The following is a 20,451-nucleotide window of genomic DNA, read 5'->3' on the forward strand; positions in this document are numbered from 1 at the left end:
GATAAAAACAACAACACAGAGTTACATATGGGATAAAACAAAACATACATATATTTAGTGAACAGAAGGAACATTTTCTAAATGAAGGACAGATATGTTGATGTAGGCTAGATATTTAATTTATGTTTTTAATATAATCCATACCAAATATACCTTTTTTAAATTTTATTGTAGCCTAGTCCTCAGCGATAGGTTTACTTCACTCTCTATAATCCCCGCCCCTTCGAAATTCAGTGCAGCATTACAATTTTTGGTGGATTGGGGGGCGGCAGTGCGGATTCTCCCAGTCACTCCCAGCTCTTGTTGCCCAGCCTGTCGTTTGCCCGTTGCGGACTCTCAAGGCGGTGAAGTTCGTTCCTTATTATTTGATTGGTAAGTCAAATAAATGTGTTATTTCAAACAGACGAGTTTATCTCATCACATTGCCAGTTGTATTGTAATTAGGCCCGTGGTTAGACAATCTCTGTTCCACCGATTGGCTACAAAGCAAATAGGTTACCTAAACTTACTGTGAGATGATGGAAACATTTGAAATTAAGCAAATATGAAATCGTGAATCACGTATATAGGCATACGATTGAAACTATGTTTTGTCGGTCTTTTTTTTTATTTTTTATATAGGCCTATGCTATTAATATCATTAGACATGTTGATGTTGTAGGCCTACTGCTCATATCAGAAATACCTTTATTTAAAGGCCTATCTTATACATTATGCGCAATTTGGATTATATTTCATTTGTATAGTGTCTGATATCGATTTCCATGGTGTTCTGTGACTTCAATTATGGGTGGAATAACGGTACAGTAGAATGGACGCAAACAGGCGTGGTCGTGCGGATCTGTGGCGCTGAACGGAATGTAGCCCATGGTGATGCTGCAATGATTTTGCATGTTTGTTTATTCTGTACAGTTCGAAAGACAGGCTAACTGTGGCATTAACAGGATGTGTGAGTTAGGTTGTGCACAATAACAAAACAAAAAACAATTTTATGGTCCTTGGTTTACGTGGTGCGTAGTTGTTGATGATTGATGATTTTGGGTGATTGATATAGACAACATTACTCATTTTAGGTGAAGTGTATCGGTTGTTGAAATGGCCGCTGTAGGCTAATGTTACATTGGTAGCTACAATCTTTCATTGCATGATGCGATGATGATACAGTAACTAGCAATACGCAAGTGGTCGGCTCCTCCTCAAAACATAACTTCAAAGACATGAAGCATCACCTACATGGTTTTCTTTAGTATGTGCCAATGACCAAATACTTAACATGCATCTCATCAACATGTCGTTTGTGTCTCCAAGAGTTTTTATTTAGTGGACTACATGCGGCCTTCTTGTCGTGATGCAGAGGACTCTTCAGCATAAAAACAGTACAGCGTTGCAGCGCTATTGCGACCTGGTCGAGTCGAGTCCTCAATGTCCCAGTCACAGAAGGACTCAAACAACATTTAAAATGCGAGCAATGAGGAAATGAGTAGGTTATTCAAAGTGATTCTGCTGAGCAAAATATTCGGTTCAATAGTAGTGAAGCTATAGGCCTAGGCTACTGCAAGCATCTCTTTTTCAAGCAACCAGTCCACTCCCTATAGCAATGCATTTCAGCATGAGAGTGAAGACAATAACTTCCTAATTCCAGTGGTGGCATGTTAGCATGGCCACACTGTGCTTACCTGGTAGGCCTATCTATCCTACATAACAAAAGTTATGTCAGTCACAGTGGGAACTGAAGTTGTGAAATATCCATTACGAAAAAGAAAGGAAAACATGCACAGGATTTAAAGGATTTTTAATAACTGTAAGACCTGCAATTTAGTTACACAATGGGTATTCTATAGGACTTGATATTACTGAATCAATACTTTTTCTAAACAACAAGGCTTGAGTGATATGTTTGGTTCAAGTTATTTGGAGTTTTGATGGTTCTCTGGAAATGTGTTTGATCAGGCTTTCCACGGCATAGTGGTATTTAAGTTTAGCACTCTAGTGCATTTTCCTAATAGGTTTTGCTAGACGGATCAGGCTCTTTTCTTAGGACCATTTGCTGTATGTAGACCTAGTGTCTTCCTTCCCCACTCAGCCTTGTATGAAAGGGCGGGGTCCCTTTGCAATGGGAAAAACTTCACAGTGTGTGAATGCATAAAGACACAAGCATGCACGCAAGCACACACACACACACACACACACACACAACCTATCCATCTGTCTAATATCACACACATGCACGCGCACACACACACACACACACACACACACACACACACACACACACACACACACAAACACATTAAAGCATCTTTAAAAACCTTAAAAGTTGTAGTTAGTTGGGGTTCCAACTTAGCCTTGTACACATACAGTATGCAGTCACATGTGGAATGTTTGTGCTTCACCGAACATATAATAGGGGTGAAGATAGTGTAAAGGCCTTTACTCACTCAGGTTCCTACCAGCAGACACAGAGAAAATATTACATCAAAATATTACATAATATTTGGTCCCCAAATTATGTGTGCAGACCTGCAAATTACAAGATGATGATATCATGACATATCCTAAACCAACATATTTTCCATTATCTTTAGTTTTTTTTTTTTGTCTTTGTATTTCTCAATTTGAGTCTCCGTGCAGCTACACCAACCATGTTGCATTAACAGCCTTTGAGAGCATGACCGCATTAGCCTCTCATTTCAATTTAGTTCACTGTGTAGCAAGTGCATGAAACCAAGGCAGCCCTTTCAATGAGTATCATCTGTTCAGGGAGCAGTGGAACAGTTATTTATATGTGCCCTGATGGTTTCACACAATAAAGAAATCAGTTGTGTTAAGGAGAGATTATTTTCAGAATTCTGCCTTGAATTGAATTTCTCTGACCTTCAGGCTCCATTTTCCCTAAACTCTCCTTACATTATCTGCTCATCCAGTCAAATGACTGATAAGCAGAAAACAGTCATGCTCAAACTGCACAGATACTGTACGTCCCCTCCACTGTAAGCAACCGGCCATTTTTCCCACTGGCCCTTTTAAATCCAAACTGCTTTTAAAATCTTCTATTTGTTTGAGATACCTCATATTTTAAAAGTCCTGTCTGAGAGGCATCTTAAGAATCAACTATTAAAAAGACAATGAATGTCATGACATAAACTGATACCTGGTGTGTTTGGGGCTGGTATTTGAAATGGACACAACAGCATGTGTTATAGAGAAACAGGTGGTGGAGAGGGTGGCATCCTGTTGTCTGTCAGGGCAGGCGATGGTCATTAGAAGAGGAGGGAAATGGGGAGAGGGGGGTGGAAGGCTGGGGGACAGCTGCCACCACAGGGGCCCCATGGCCTCCCTGTGCTCTGTGTGTGTGTGTGTGTGTGTGTGTGTGGGTGCGTGTGTGTGTGTGTGGGTGCGTGGGTGTGTGCGTGCGTGTAGCCCAGCGGTTAAGAGATTTGGGCCAGTAACCGAAAGGTCGTTGGTTTGAATCCCTGAGCCGACTAGGTGAAAAATCTGCAAGGCACTTAACCATAATTGCTCCTGTAAGTCGTTCTGGATAAGAGCGTTGACTCAAATGTAAAAAAAAAAAAAATGGTTGGGTGATGGTATGGACATTGTTTAGGGAGTGGTCAGCCAACTTGGACATGTTTGTGCCACCTCCCCAGTAGGACCGTCAACCATCTCAGCCATTGCAAGCATGTTTCCACAGCTGTCTTTTAGGCTAAAAGGAATTGACGCTCTTATTTTAGGGACCAAAGTCTGAGAATGCCTAGAGACTGAGCCATTTGTCTTGTAGCCTCCCCAGTGCCCTTTTTGTGTCTAAAATACCAGGACATTTAAACTGATTGAATTTCTTGAAAATGGAAGTAATAGTTTAGTCATTTTCATTGTGTTGTTCAGTTCCATCTTTTCATCTATTAAGTGATACTATGAGTATTTAGGAAACTACACTGAGTAGATCAAGGAAGAGAGAACATAACATACAGTGGGGAAAAAAAGTATTTAGTCAGCCACCAATTGTGCAAGTTCTCCCACTTAAAAAGATGAGAGAGGCCTGTAATTTTCATCATAGGTACACGTCAACTATGACAGACAAAATGAGAAAAAAAAATCCAGAATATCACATTATAGGATTTTTAATGAATTTATTTGCAAATTATGGTGGAAAATAAGTATTTGGTCAATAACAAAAGTTTCTCAATACTTTGTTATATACCCTTTGTTGGCAATGACACAGGTCAAACGTTTTCTGTAAGTCTTCACAAGGTTTTCACACACTGTTGCTGGTATTTTGGCCCATTCCTCCATGCAGATCTCCTCTAGAGCAGTGATGTTTTGGGGCTGTCGCTGGGCAACACAGACTTTCAACTCCCTCCAAAGATTTTCTATGGGGTTGAGATCTGGAGACTGGCTAGGCCACTCCAGGACCTTGAAATGCTTCTTACGAAGCCACTCCTTCATTGCCCGGGCGGTGTGTTTGGGATCATTGTCATGCTGAAAGACACAGCCACGTTTCATCTTCAATGCCCTTGCTGATGGAAGGAGGTTTTCACTCAAAATCTCACGATACATGGCCCCATTCATTCTTTCCTTTACACGGATCAGTCGACCTGGTCCCTTTGCAGAAAAACAGCCCCAAAGCATGATGTTTCCACCCCCATGCTTCACAGTAGGTATGGTGTTCTTTGTCCTCCAAACACGACGAGTTGAGTTTTTACCAAAAAGTTCTATTTTGGTTTCATCTGACCATATGACATTCTCCCAATCCTCTTCTGGATCATCCAAATGCACTCTAGCAAACTTCAGACGGGCCTGGACATGTACTGGCTTAAGCAGGGGGACACGTCTGGCACAGCAGGATTCGAGTCCCTGGCGGCGTAGTGTGTTACTGATGGTAGGCTTTGTTACTTTGGTCCCAGCTCTCTGCGGGTCATTCACTAGGTCCCCCCGTGTGGTTCTGGGATTTTTGCTCACCGTTCTTGTGATCATTTTGACCCCACGGGGTGAGATCTTGCGTGGAGCCCCAGATCAAGGGAGATTATCAGTGGTCTTGTATGTCTTCCATTTCCTAATAATTGCTCCCACAGTTGATTTCTTCAAACCAAGCTGCTTACCTATTGCAGATTCAGTCTTCCCAGCCTGGTGCAGGTCTACAATTTTGTTTCTGGTGTCCTTTGACAGCTCTTTGGTCTTGGCCATAGTGGAGTTTGGAGTGTGACTGTTTGAGGTTGTGGACAGGTGTCTTTTATACTGATAACAAGTTCAAACAGGTGCCATTAATACAGGTAACGAGTGGAGGACAGAGGAGCCTCTTAAAGAAGAAGTTACAGGTCTGTGAGAGCCAGAAATCTTGCTTGTTTGTAGGTGACCAAATACTTATTTTCCACCATAATTTGCTAATAAATTCATTAAAAATCCTACAATGTGATTTTCTGGATTGTTCTTTCTCAATTTGTCTGTCATAGTTGACGTGTACCTATGATGAAAATTACAGGCCTCTCTCATCTTTTTAAGTGGGAGAACTTGCACAATTGGTGGCTGACTAAATACTTTTTTTCCCCACTGTACGCCAGTGTTTGGACTGGGGTATGTTTGGCATACCTGAAGCCAAATAGTTGATAGCATACTGTACTCTCTGTTATCTAAGCCCAAACAGAACTAGCGGAAATGACAAAGACCCCTTGGGAGTGGGCGAGGACCATGCGCAGCCGCAGCAACAGCAGCAGCCCATAATAGTTTTACTCTTTCCCAATTCTCCTCCCCTTGATACTTGATACACATTTGTTTCCATGATTTCCCCCTAAGTGTCCTAACTCAATATCTGTACTGTGAGGTAAAAGCACAGCAGACTGTGTTGGGTTGATGTTTTGTCCTTCCTAACCTCAGTTGGGGCCTATAGCACCTTGAAAGCATTAGTACTACGGATTGTTTTTGGTGAGGATGAGTTACACAGCGACAAGCTTTTCTTGCATTGCTGATACGGGATCCCAGTTGTATTTTATTCAGATCACTTACTGTTTCGACACATTAGCCATTTACACAACTGGCTTAGAACCAAGAGAACCAAAGGAATTCAGATGGAGTATCCTGCCCAAGGGTGCACAGCTGGGCTGCACACCGGGATTTCATTCCTCTGACTGACTCTGCAGTAAGAAGTTGTCTTCAACATTCCCTGTATGATTCATATACATTATGATATAATATAATCAATCAATCTCGTTTGGTAGCAGTGCTCATCCAGAACCAAATAGTCAATGATGTGTCTAACTCTCGTTCAACTTTAGCTCATTTGCAATGGATTGTCATGTCATTCAAAATTTAGTTATGCAGCTGGGCTAGTCTCTTGGAAATGGAGAAGTGTCTTTTTGTGTTTTAATTTGTGCAACAGCTGTAATGACATTATACCATCCTTTGTTTGTTGTCCATGGTCTAGCTCTGGTCCAACGGCATTAGTGCACGTTCTAAGAGCACTAATGCCCGGGACCAGAGCTATCCATGGTTTATCATTCTTGCCTAGAGGGGAAAGTTGTTGAAGAGCTCTGGAAAAGATGAGGTAATTCTAAGATGATGCATTTCCCGGGTCATGAACCTCATATCACTTCTGTTCCCCCATTTCCCATGTCTCTTGGTGCCATGAAAGCAGGAAATCGTGACCTGGAGTTCCACTGGTGCAGTTTCCATGTCATGTGGCTTGTAGCTGCTACACAGCTGAATGACAGCATCCATCTTGGCTCCCTTTACTCTCTCAAACTATTTCAATACCAGCCACTGCAGATATTCATGTATCTACTTCTTGAAATAGTGTGCCCCATTTAGCATATGATTAATGTGCTGAATAGATCATCCCTGATTCCTTGAAGTGCCTCACACACACACACACACAATTGTACTCTGGCAAAAAAAAGGGATAGCAAGAGCAATGGGTAAGTAGTAGTCATAGGGGCCTCAAGATGGCAGAAATGGTGTATGAGGCTTAGATTTGTAAGTATCTGATGAGAGAGAGAGAGAGAGAGTATAAAGACAACCAGACCCTCAGAGCAGATTCCCGTGTTTTGAACATATGCTAGTGAAATTCAGAGGAGATATAGTGCATTCAGAAAGTATTCAGACCCCTTTACTTTTTCCACATTTTGTTAAGCTACAGCCTTATTCTAAAATTGATTAAATAAAAAAAAATCCTCATCAATCTACAAACAATACCTCATAATGACAAAGCGAAAACAGGTTTTTAGAAATACCTTATTTACATAAGTATTCAGATCCTTGGCTATGATACTCGAAATTGAGCTCGGGTGCATCCTGTTTCCATTTATCATCCTTGAGATGTTTCTACAACTTGATTGGAGTCCACCCATGGTAAATTCAATTGATTGGACATGATTTGGAAAGGCACACACCTGTCTATATAAGGTCCCACAGTTCACAGTGCATGTCAGAGCAAAAACTAAGCCATGAGGTCGAAGGAATTGTCCGTAAAGCTCAGAAACAGGATTGTGTCGAGGCACAGATCTGGGGAAGGGTAGCAAAACATTTCTGCAGCATTGAAGGTCCCCAAGAACACAGTGGCCTCCATCATTCTTAAATGGAAGAAGTTTGAAACCACCAAGACTCTTCCTAGAACTGGCCGCCCGGCCAAACTGAGCAATCGGGGGAGAAGGGCCTTGGTCAGGGAGGTGACCAAGAACCCCGATGGTCACTCTGACAGAGCTCCAGAGTTCCTCTGTGGAGATGGGAGAACCTTCCAGAAGGACTACCATCTCTGCAGCACTCCACCAATCAGGCGTTTATGGTATAGTGGCCAGACAGAAGCCAAACTCCTCAGTAAAAGGCACATGACAGCCTGCTCGGATTTAGTCAAAAGGCATCTGTGAGGGAAACAGCACCTCTGTACCTTCAGGCTCTGATCAGTCCCTACACCCAAACGAGGGCATTGCGTTCATCCACCTCTGGCCTGCTGGCCCCCCTACCTCTGCGGAAGCACAGTTCCCGCTCAGCCCAGTCAAAACTGTTCGCTGCTCTGGCACCCCAATGGTGGAACAAGCTCCCTCACGACACCAGGACAGCGGAGTCACTCACCACCTTCCAGAGACACTTGAAACCCCACCTCTTTAAGGAATACCTGGGATAGGATAAAGTAATCCTTCTACCCCCCCCTTACCCCACCCCCCAAAAAAAATGTGTAAAGTGGTTGTCCCACTGGCTATCATAAGGTGAATGCACCAATTTGTAAGTCGCTCTGGATAAGAGCGTCTGCTAAATGACGAAAATGTAAATGTAAAATCTAAAGACACTCAGACCATGAGAAACAAGATTCTCTGGTCTGATGAAACCAAGATTGAACTCTTTGGCCTGAATGTCAAGCATCACGTCTGGAGGAAACCTGGCACCATCCCTACGGTGAAGCATGGTGGTGACAGTATCTTGCTGTGGGGATGTTTTTCAGCGGCAGGGACTGGGAGACTAGTCAGTATCGAGGGAAAGATGAACGGATCAAAGTACAGAGAGATCCTTGATGAACACCTGCTCCAGAGCGCTCACCTTCCAACAGGACAACGACCTTAAGCACACAGCCAAGACAACACAGGACAAGTCTCTGAATGTCCTTGACTGGCCCAGCCAGCGCCCGGACTTGAACCCGATCGAACATCTCTGCAGAGACCAGAAAATAGCTGTGCAGCGATGCTCCCCATCCAACCTGACAGAGCTTGAGAGGATCTGTAGAGAAGAATGGGAGAAACTCCCCAAATACAGGTGTGCCAAGCTTGTAGCGTCATACCCAAGAAGACTTGAGGCTGTTAATTGCTGCCAAAGGTGCTCCAACAAAGTGCTGAGTAAAGGGTCTGAATACTTATGTTAATGTGATATTTCAGTTAGTATTTTTGTATAAATGTGCCAAAAAAAATTGAAATCTGTTTTTGCTTTGTCATTATGGGGTATTGTGTGTAGATTGATGAGGGGGGGGAAAAACGATTCAATCAATTTTATCCACGGCCTTGTTAGCATAAATGTTTGGATCGCAAGTTATTCATCTGTTTTTCTTGGGAAGACGTCAGACAAACAGGCATGGTTGTGATGATCTGGGGCTGGTTGCATAAACATATATTGCCCTAACATTTTGACTAAGCCAAACAGGTAGTCACTTATAGAACTTAGATGCTTATTTCCACCTGTTGCATAAAGCTGTCATGGGCCGCGTTCAGGAAGAAATGTTCTACCCTTCAAATACATATTTAGCATATTGTTTTTCTATGGGGGTTGACGGACAACGGAAACGACAGCCGGCTAATTATATTTTTTTTAACGTAGGTCAGAACTTTAAATGAGGTTGAAGTTCTAACGGATAGATAACACAAGGCCACAGAGTTGTTCAAATCCAGTTTGGGACCACAATCCAGTTTGGGACCAGATTTGTGTGTAATTTGTGACAATGTATACTTATCGCCTAATCAAAGTATTGATAAGGCCCCAGCCTTAGACCTCTCTCTGGAATGTGGCTATCACCTCCTCTGGCCAATAATACAACCCAGAGGAAGGAGGTGGTGTTGCTCTCTCCCTGGTCTCTTCCCACACCACTATCTGATCCCAGTGTTTCTCTACTCTTATAGGGATAAGTGGTAAATATTGTTTCATTCCAGAGGCTGATAAAGATATAATTGGTTACACCCAGGAGTGTTTTCTTTTTTAAGTACATCTTTGATCTTTGTTTTTCTTTTCATTTAAGGGGAAATTAACTTTTTGGGTTAATACTTTATTTGGCAGTTCTATTTCAGCTAGTATTTACATCACAGAAACCGAAAAGTAATAATTAGGCCATTATTAGATAATTACCCTTTTAGCAGTAAATGTATGTAAATATCAATAACAAGTCAACAGTAAAATTAAGCACAAACCATTATTCTTGTAAATGTTTTCGTCAGTGAGATACAGTGCATTCGGAAAGTATTCAGACACCTTCACTTTTTCAAAAAAAAAAAATTACGTTGCAGCCTTATTCTAAAATAGATTTTTCCCTCATCAATCAACACAATACCCCATGTAGTCCCGTGTAGCTCAGTTGGTAGAGCATGGCATTTGCAATGCCAGGGTTGTGGGTTCGATTCCCACGGGGGGGCCAGTATGAAAATGTATGCACTCACTAACTGGAAGTCGCTCTGGATAAGAGCGTCTGCTAAATGAGTAAAACGTAAATAATGACAAAGCGAAAACAGGTTTTAGACATTTTTGTAAATTTATTAAAAATACAAAACTGAAATATGACATTTACATAAGTATTCAGACCCTTTACTCAGTTCTTTGTTGAATCACCTTTGGCAGCGATTACAGCCTCGAGTCATCTTGGGTATGACGCTACAAGCTTGGCACACCTGTATTTGGGGAGTTTCTCCCATTCTTCTCTGCAGACCCTCTCAAGCTCTGTCAGGTTGGATGGGGAGCGTCGCTGCACAGCTATTTTCAGGTCTCTCCAGAGATGTTCGATCAGGTTCAAGTCCGGGCTCTGGCTGAGCCACTCAAGGACATTCAGAGACTTGTCCCGAAGCCACTCCTGCATTGTTTTGGCTGTGTGCTTAGGGTCGTTGTCCTGTTGAAAGGTGAACCTTCGCCCCAGTCTGAGGTCCTGAGCGCTCTGGAGCAGGTTTTCATCAAGGATCTCTCTGTACTTTGATCCGTTCATCTTTCCCTCGATCCTGACTTGTCTCCCAGTCCCTGCTGCTGAAAAACATCCCCACAGCATGATGCTGCCACCACCATGCTTCACCGTAGGGATGGTATTGGCCAGGTGATGAGTGGTGTATGGTTTCCTCCAGACGTGACGCTTGGCATTCAGGCCAAAGAGTTAAATCTGGGTTTCATCAGACCAGATAATCTTGTTTCTCATGGTCTGAGAGTCCTTTAGGTGCCTTTTGGCAAACTCCAAGCAGGCTGTCATGTGCCTTTTACTGAGGAGTGGCTTCCGTCTGGCCACTCTACCATAAAGGCCTGATTGGTGGAGTGCTGCACAGATGGTAGTCCTTCTGGAAGGTTCTCCCATCTCCACAGAGGAACTTTGGAGCTCTGTCAGAGTGACCATCAGGTTTTTGGTCACCTCCCTGACCAAGGCCCTTCTCCCCCGATTGTTCAGTTTGGCTGGGTGGCCAGCTCTATGAAGAGTCTTGGTGGTTCCAAACTTCTTCCATTTAAGAATGATGGAGGCCACTGTGTTTTTGGGGACCTTCAGTGCTGCAGACATTTTTTGGTACCCTTCCCCAGCTCTGTGCCTCGACACAATCCTGTCTCTGAGCTTTACGGACAATTCCTTTCGACCTCATGGCTTGGTTTTTGCTCTGACATGCACTGTCAATTGTGGGACCTTATATAGACAGGTGTGTGCCTTTCCAAATCATGTCCAATCAATTGAATTTATCACAGGTGGACTCCAATCAATTTGTAGAAACAGGAGGTAAGCAATGGAGTCTCATAGCAAAGGGTCTGAATACTTATGTAAATAAGGTATTTCTTTGTCATTATGGGGTATTGTGTGTAGATTAAATAGGAATTTATTTTTTATCCATTTTAGAATAAGGCTGTAACAAAATGTGGAAAAAGTCAAGGGGTCTGAATACTTTCAGAATGCACTGTAGATGGGCCAGAAGGACGGGTTCATTCACTTGATTGAAGACAGTTAGGTTGGGGACATATAAGTCAAATGCTTGCAACTTTAGGCAACAACTACATATGTATTCTCACTTTGGGGCTCAACTACATTTGCAGAAAGACACACCCTTATCATAGCGTCTAGGACCAATGGAGAAAACAGCTAACATTTTCCTGAGGTTTTGTCTTCAGGAAATTAAGTCATAATTGTCTGGCATGCGACATTTTAAGCACATGACATTGATGCATAACAAAAGATAGAGTACTCATTACTGGCTGTCAGATTAGATCACAGTAATGCCCATGTAAGATATTTGCATCTCAATAGTCTACAGTGGCCTCATTTACATTTACATTTTAGTCATTTAGCAGACGCTCTTATCCAGAGCGACTTACAGTTAGTTATTTTTATTTTTTTATTTTTTCATACTGGCCCCCCGTGGGAAACGAACCCACAACCCTGGCGTTGCAAACGCCATGCTCTACCAACTGAGCTACATCCCTGCCGGCCATTCCCTCCACTACCCTGGATGACACTGGGCCAATTGTGCGCCGCCCCATGGGTCTCCCGGTCGCGGCCGGCTACGACAGAGCCTGGATTCAAACCAGGATCTCTAGTGGCACAGCTAGCACTGCGATGCAGTGCCTTAGACCACTGCGCCACTTGGGAGTCCTAGGCCTCCTCACCTCTTCTCCTCTACTTTATCTGTACCAATCCAAAAGAGGACAGATGAAGGCAATATGGCTCAGTTGTAGAAGATAATTTGCTTGCATCTTTCCAGTTCTTTCAGATCAGTGCTGGGAGGCAAGCAGCAGAGGATAGTTTTAGACTCTGGAGATGCGTATAGACCAGGGGTGGGCAAATACGTTGTAGAAACATCTCAAGGATGATCAATGTAAACAGGATGCACCTGAGCTCAATTTCGAGTCTCATAGCAATGAGTCTGAATACTTATGTAAATAAGGTATTTCTGTTTTTTATTTTAAATGAATGTGCAAACATTTCAACAAATCTGTTTTCACTTTGTCATTATGGGGTATTGTGTGTAAATTGCTGAGAAAAAATAAATATTTAATCCATTTTAGAAAAAGGCTGTAACGTAACACAATTTGGAAAAGTCAAGAGGTCTGAATACTTTCCGAAGGCACTGTATATGACTATCAATTGGTGAAATTACTAGATAGGACCTCACTTGTCAGAAGAGACTTAGCCTACGCCCGGTTGGGACACGTAATATTTTTTTTTACTCTAAAATGGTGATGCACAAAGGTATTTCTCCGTTTAAAAAATAGGTTTGGTTCTCAACCCTGCATAGCTGTTATCCATACTCTTTGTTATCCCACTAGCTTTGTCATTCATCTTGCAAATAGCTGAACAATACATAATAATAAGAGCTTTGGATGTGTGCCTTTACCAACAGTATACTGGCCATTAGCAAATTTGAAACTGAAAACTGAACAGCTTGCAGCTGTTGTAGCAAGACATTTCTCAGATTACATGTTATCCCTCCTCAGCTGTTTTAACCAAAATTCATTTAATTTATTGGTGTAATATTTAGTGATGCATGTGTCAGTAGAAACTGTGCAGACGAGTACCATTTATAAAAAAAGATCACCCTTTTAAGAATGGATCGTACTTTATTAACATTCACGTAGCTCAAATGAAAAAAAATGAAAATCAGCAATTTGTAAAAAAAACTTGAATGTGTGTTTTCTGGACATGGTATGCATCAACAAACTCACTTGAGAAAGGGATTAGCATAGTATGCCATTAACTGTAAATATAATAATGTTGGAGGAGGTACAGTCAGCTAAGGGGGCTGAGGGAGGCAGTTGACAAAGATCTGATTGGAAGGCTTGGACCTCTTCCCTCATAATCCTAACTTGTGATGTACACGCTTTCATACATTGATGTCAATAGAATATTTGCACTCCAAAACTTGAGTTACACAGGCGGATGTCAAAGTAAATTAGGAGTCACTGTGTTATGGGGACTCCCAAAGCCTCCTGTCAATCAAAGCCCAATATCATCATCTGGAATTCACAAAATAGCAGTGTTTGTGTACAAACTAGAAAGGTACAGAAAGAGCATCATGGGACGTCTGCTGTGGGAATTCCCCGACCCTGCCATTGACAGGGCTTCCAAAAGTCCAGTGTCCGCCTTGATCTTTTAGAATATCACTTCAGCTACGCCCTCAAAGGTCCATAAAGCCTTCCTCTAGCATGCCCTCCAGTGGCAGAGAGACGTATGTCCCTCAGCGGGTGAGGAGGAGGGCGATGCAGACATTGCAGTTACTGTACGTCATCATTATGTCTCAGTCCCAGTTCTAATGTATATACTGTAGTCGCATATTGTCTTGGTGTTAGAGACTTTTAGCAGTATTCAGTCTTTCCATTAGTTAAGTGTTGTTGCCTTGGTCTAGGCCTACAATAGGATATATGGCTGTAATGATGGGCATAGGATGCACAAATAATGACAATAGTAATACTGTGACAACTAGTCTCACTCTGCACATAAATTGGTTAGTGTACTTATTAGACTTCACTCAATTTGACTGAAAATCTTTGCAATTGTGCCTTCTTTTGGCACAATTCTACACAATTTAGAAACTATGTAGTTTCAAATCCTACTCTGAGCAATTTGATCTCTTACAGCACATATGCAGTAGAATAGAAATGAGTGCCTTATGTTGGGCCTTGTTCTATGTATGTCATGCTTAAAAGCTGTAGCACAGCTGTAGCAAGCATTGGCGCTAACACACATTCCATGCATGTGTTTCCAGTTAGTAGCAGACCCTCCCAAAATATGATTGCCTGGTATGCTAGTGATGCGTTACAAAAAGCAAGTCATACAGCAATATGGTCAGCTGCAAACTACATGCCTTGCATAGCATACATGTATGAATGCACAAAGACTAAGTGGCATAATGTCTCTACTGTCGCTTTAAACAGAGGTAGTGAAGGGGGCTTAACAATAGACGCAATCCGTATCCATAGCACCAATATGCGATGTTAGGTGTAGAGCAGCATCTGTGTGGGTCTGTTGAGACACAACATCAGATTTGTTGTGTGTGTGTGTGTTTGGGAAGGGGATGTGTGATGTAACAAGGATTGTCTGGTGGCTCTAGTAGAATGTCCTGCTTGCAAAGTAAATCATGTATTGTGTGATTGCCATGTGGATTTTAAACATGCATACCCTTGGTTTAGCCCAAGTTCAGAAACACGCAGCACTGTCATGGTGAGCTGATGTAGAATGCATGAAAAAAACTGAAACAAATGATGCCAGACGGTTGCTATATCAGGAAAGTATGGCCATCATTCCCCTCTTGTCCAGACGGCTTTACATGACGGACATTGTGAAGAGTACATGTTAAACGATAGCTTCAGACTGAACGGGTCCACACAATGCAGCCAACTGTTAGATAGTACAAAGGTTGCTGGGTATATAGCGCTACATGGTGATTTGCCAAGCTAGTATCCAAGCTGTTACAATTTCTGCTATTGCTTAGAGTGAGGGGGTGGAAGCAGCCTGGTCTCATAGACTAGACGTAACATAGTAAATGTAAATCCAGGACACTCAAATTAGTTTGGTATGGTTACATAAGACAGAAGGTTACTTAAGGCAAAACCAAAAGTAGGGTGGTTGGTCTTGGATGGATGAGTGGGCTTATATAACGCGAACGTATAGCAACCCAAAGGTTGCGTGTTCGAATCTAACCAAGGACAACTTTAGCTAATTTGCAACTACTTACTACTTTTTAGCTACTTTGCAACTACTTAGCATGTTAGCTTACCCTTCCCCTAACCCTAACCTTAAAACCCTTTAACCCCCTAAAGTCGATGTCTGTGTCCCCGCGGAAATCTAATAAGCATAATTTAAAAAATCCCCATCAAAATCCTTCTGTTTAAGGTAGGGATATCATTTTTTTTTTAATGGGCTGCGTCTCAATCCAATGGCGGCCTTCTGCATCTGCGGTGGAAGGTGATCGAGCTACAGTGGTGTTTGTCAGACCATGAGGCATCCAGAAAATCGGTATGTAGCGTCCGAACAGTTTGGGCTACACACTAATATAAACATCGCCAGATTCAAAACGTATAATTTTTCAATTTAAATTATTATACAAAATTATTGCAACCAATTGAATGTTATTTATATGGGGGATACAATCTTCCCAGCTCTGCAGATTTTGCTGCGAAGAGACAGAATCATTAGATAATTTGTTTTGGTACTGTACATTTGTAGCTTGTTTTTGGTCACAGGTCCAGGAATGGCTGAAGGATTGCAATATTTACCTGGAGCTAACCTTGCAGATAGCACTACTGGGTGATCTGAAAAGTCATAGTCAATCGATCAATAATATAATAATACTTTTAGCAAAAATGTTTATTTTCAATTTACAATCTGTAGAAACAATGAGAATAGAAGGGTTCAGAACTTTTGTGAAACATCACAGTACAGTTGAGAAGAATATGGCAAATAGAAATCCAATATGGATTGTGTTAAGAGATAGATGGGAGGGGTTGAATGGAACTGAAAGTTGGGACTAATAACAACTAATAACAACAAAATAACTAATGTAAAACATACTGTGTCCATAATAAGTATATAGGTTGAGAGCTTTTGTGAAAAAATAGCACAGTTTGGGGGATATGGCATGTAGAAGCAAACCGGATGGACATCATGAAAATGATCGGAGAGGTTGAAGGTAGAGGATGTTCCGGAGTAAAAACAAACAAAATAAAATTATTGTAAAATTGACTGTGTCCATAAAATGTATATAGTATGTATAAGCTGGAAGTAGAGGCCTAAGCGTTGTTGGTCACTAGTTTACTCCAATTAGGAGAGGGGTGGTGGGGTTGGAAAGTAATAAAGGAAAATACATAAAAAAAAGGATATGTGTATATATATGTATTTATATGTATGTGTATATGTATGTATGTGTATGTATGTATGTATATACACTACCGTTCAAAAGTTTGGGGTCACTTAGAAATGTCCTTTTTGTCAATTAAAATAACATAAAATTGATCAGAAATAAAGTGTAGACGTTGTTAATGTTGCAAATGGCTATTGTAGCTGGAAACGGCTGATCTTTAATGGAATATCTACGTAGGCGTACAGAGGCCCATTATCAGCAACCATCAGTCCTGTCACGATCGTCAGGGAGAGACCAAGGCGCAGCGTTGAATGCGTACATATTTATTAATAGAATGATCACACGATCAAAACAACGGACGATAACGTGATGTCTACGGTTTAACACAAACCAAACAAGAACAAGAAACCACAAACACAAAGTGAAAGACAGACAGTTAAATATGGCTCCCAATCAGAGACAACCAGCTGACACTCGTTGCCTCTGATTGGGAGTCACTCAGGCCAACATAGAAATACAAACATAGAATTACACACCCTGGCTCAACATAAGTGTCCCCAGAGCCAGGGCGTGACAGTACCCCCCCTAAAGGCGCGGACTCTGACCGCGCCAACTAAATACCACAGGGGAGGGACCGGGTGGGCACTCCGCCTTGGCGGCGGATCCGGCTCCGGGCCTGATCCCCACTCCCTCTCCAACCCCCCAAAGTACCCCTGGTCCGGTCTGGCCCCGCTGGCCGGAGCTGGACTGCACACTGATGGAGCGGATTGCTCTAGCTCGGCGTAACGCATCTGACCGGTGCCGGACCAGGCACCAGTGGAACAGGCACGGGCCGTGCCGGACCGGACGACGCACACCACTGGCTTGGTGTGGGGAACAGGCACGGGCCGTGCTGGACTGACGACGCACACCACTGGCTTGGTGTGGGGAGCAGGAGCGGGCCGGACAGGGCTGACGATACGCACCACAGACTTGGTGCGGGGAGCAGGAATGGGCCGGACTGGGATGGCGACGCGCACCACAGACTTGGTGCGGAGAGCAGGAACGGGCCGGACAGGGCTGACGAAACGCACCACAGACTTGGTGCGGGGAGCAGGAATGGGCCGGACTGGGCTGGCGACGCGCACCACAGACTTGGTGCGGAGAGCAGGAACGGGCCGGACTGGGCTGGCGACGCGCACCACAGACTTGGTGCGGGGAGCAGGAATGGGCCGGACTGGGCTGGCGACGCGCACCGTAGACTTGGTGCGAGTGGCAGGAACAGGCCGGACCGTACTGGGAACACACACCACTGGCCCTACGTGGGGATCAGGAACAGGCCGGACCGGACTGGCAACACACGCCAGTACCTCTCGCCGTGCCTCTACATCTTCCACCCCCTCTTCGACCAGTGGCCCCCGTAACCTGGCGGCCTCCTCTGCCAATCCGCTGGGCCGCTCTGCCGCGGTCTCCTGCTGGCCCGTCGTCCACGGCGTTAGCCCCCCCCTAAAAAATTTCTGGGCTTCACTCCTACCCGTGGCCAAGGTCTCCATGTCCCTCGCCAGCCGTTCGCCCTTCTGCCACAATGTCAAGCCCTTCTCTTCCTCACTCGGCTTGACCCAGTCGAGGAGGCGAAGGAGATCTGTTAGGGATCTCCCTGGCGATGGCTCCTGGACACGCTGCTTGGTCACATCTTGGTGGTTTCTTCTGTCACGATCGTCAGGGGGAGACCAAGGCGCAGTGTTGAATGCGTACATATTTATTAATAGAATGATCACACGATCAAAACAACGGACGATAACGTGATGTCTACGGTTTAACACAAACCAAACAAGAACAAGAAACCACAAACACAAAGTGAAAGACAGACAGTTAAATATGGCTCCCAATCAGAGACAACCAGCTGACACTCGTTGCCTCTGATTGGGAGTCACTCAGGCCAACATAGAAATACAAACATAGAATTACACACCCTGGCTCAACATAAGTGTCCCCAGAGCCAGGGCGTGACAAGTCCTGTGTTCCAATGGCACGTTGTGTTTGCTAATCCAAGTGTATCATTTTAAAAGGCTAATTGATCATTAGAAAACCCTTTTGCAATTATATTAGCACAGCTGAAAACTGTTGTGCTGATTAAAGAAGCAATAAAACTGGCCTTCTTGAGACTAGTTGAGTATCTGGAGCATCAGCAATTGTGGGTTCGATTACAGGCTCAAAATGGCCAGAAACAAATAACTTTCTTCTGAAACTCGTCAGTCTATTCTTGTTCTGAGAAATGAAGGCTTTTCCATGCGAGAAATTGCCAAGAAACTGAAGATCTCGTACAACGCTGTGTACTACTCCCTTCATAGAACAGCGCAAACTGGCTCTAACCAGAATAGAAAGAGGAGTGGGAGGCCCCGGTGCACAGCTGAGCAAGAGGACAAATACATTAGAGTGTCTAGTTTGAGAAACAGATGCCTCAAAGGTCCTCAACTGGCAGCTTCATTAAATAGTACCCGCAAAACACCAGTCTCAACGTCAACAGTGAAGAGGAGACTCCAGGATGCTGACCTTCTAGGCAGAGTTTCAAAGAAAAAGCCATATCTCAGACTGGCCAATAAAAATAAAAGATTAAGATGGACAAAAGAACACAGACACTGGACAGAGGAAGATTGGAAAAAAGTGTTATGGACAGACGAATCGAAGTTTGAGGTGTTCGGAACACAAAGAGGAACATTTGTGAGACGCAGACCAAATGAAAAGATGCTGGAGGAGTGCTTGATGCCATCTGTCAAGCATGGTGGAGGCAATGTGATGGTCTGGGGGTGCTTTGGTAGTGGTAAAGTGGGAGATTGGTACAGGGTAAAAGGGATCTTGAAGAAGGAAGGCTATCACTCCATTTTGCAACGCCATGCCATACCCTGTGGACGGCGCTTGATTGGAGCCAATTTCCTCCTACAACAGGACAATGTATGTATCTGTTTTTCCATGTATGAATCTGCTAACCCCTAACCCCTAGCTAACGTTAGCCACCTAGCTAACATTAGCGTTAGCCACCTAGCTAACGTTAGCCACAACCAATTGGAATTTGTAACATATCATAACTTTTGCAAACGTAACATATTGTACAAATTGCAATTCGTAACAACATATTGTACGCATTGTTATTCATAACATATCATACGAAATAGATGATGGACATCCACAAATTAATACATACCATATTAATTTTTGTATTCTTTTTTATTTCACCTTTATTTAACCAGGTAAGCCAGTTGAGAACAAGTTCTCATTTACAACTGCGACCTGGCCAAGATAAAGCAAAGCAGTGCGATAAAAACAACACAGAGTTACAAAAATACAACAGAAAATATATATACAGTGTGTGCAAATGTAGCAAGTTATGGAGGTAAGGCAATAAATAGGCTATAGTGCAAAATAATTACAATAGTATTAACACTGGAATGCTAGATGTGCAAGAGATTATGTGCAAATAGAGATACTGGGGTGCAAAAGAGCAAAATAAATAACAATATAGGGATGAGGTAGTTGGGTGGGCTAATTTCAGATGGGCTGTGTACAGGTGCAGTGATCGGTAAGGTGCTCTGACAACTGATGCTTAAAGTTAGTGAGGGAGATAAGAGTCTGAAACGTAACATATCATTGGAGAGTCCCGGATTTACATTTACTATGTCTACCCCTGAGTCTAGGTTGGTGGAAGACACAGATAATGATAGATGACCTCTTACAAAAGATGGCTAGCTAAACTGTACTAAGAGCCATTTGGATCTGAATAGAGTGTGAATATCATGATACTTTTTCTTAGGGGAGGAGGCAGGTGGGACATTCAGATTCTGAATATACCCCATATCCGCAGTATTTGGAATGTATGTAAATAGTATGTATTCCATCAATGGAGGTGCCATGTAACTGGCATGTATCTCTTGTAGCCTGCTCTCACTCTGTGAAGTAAACATTATGAAAATGAACGAACGTAAGC

At 43.0% G+C, this 20,451-nt stretch overlaps 1 protein-coding gene across 2 annotated transcripts in view; it reads left to right on the forward strand.

Moving 5' to 3' along the window:
* The first annotated feature begins 261 nt into the window (after positions 1 to 261).
* Positions 262 to 20,451, forward strand: part of LOC121572333 (spectrin beta chain, non-erythrocytic 1-like) — a 136,691-nt gene continuing 116,501 nt past the window's right edge. For both annotated transcript variants that reach the window (XM_045226504.1, XM_045226502.1), the window contains exon 1: positions 262 to 372. The gene's annotated coding sequence lies outside the window, so the exon portion shown is untranslated. The remainder of the gene's footprint in view (positions 373 to 20,451) is intronic.

This window comes from Coregonus clupeaformis, chromosome 17 (genome assembly GCF_020615455.1).
Source record: "Coregonus clupeaformis isolate EN_2021a chromosome 17, ASM2061545v1, whole genome shotgun sequence".
NCBI lineage: Eukaryota > Metazoa > Chordata > Actinopteri > Salmoniformes > Salmonidae > Coregonus > Coregonus clupeaformis.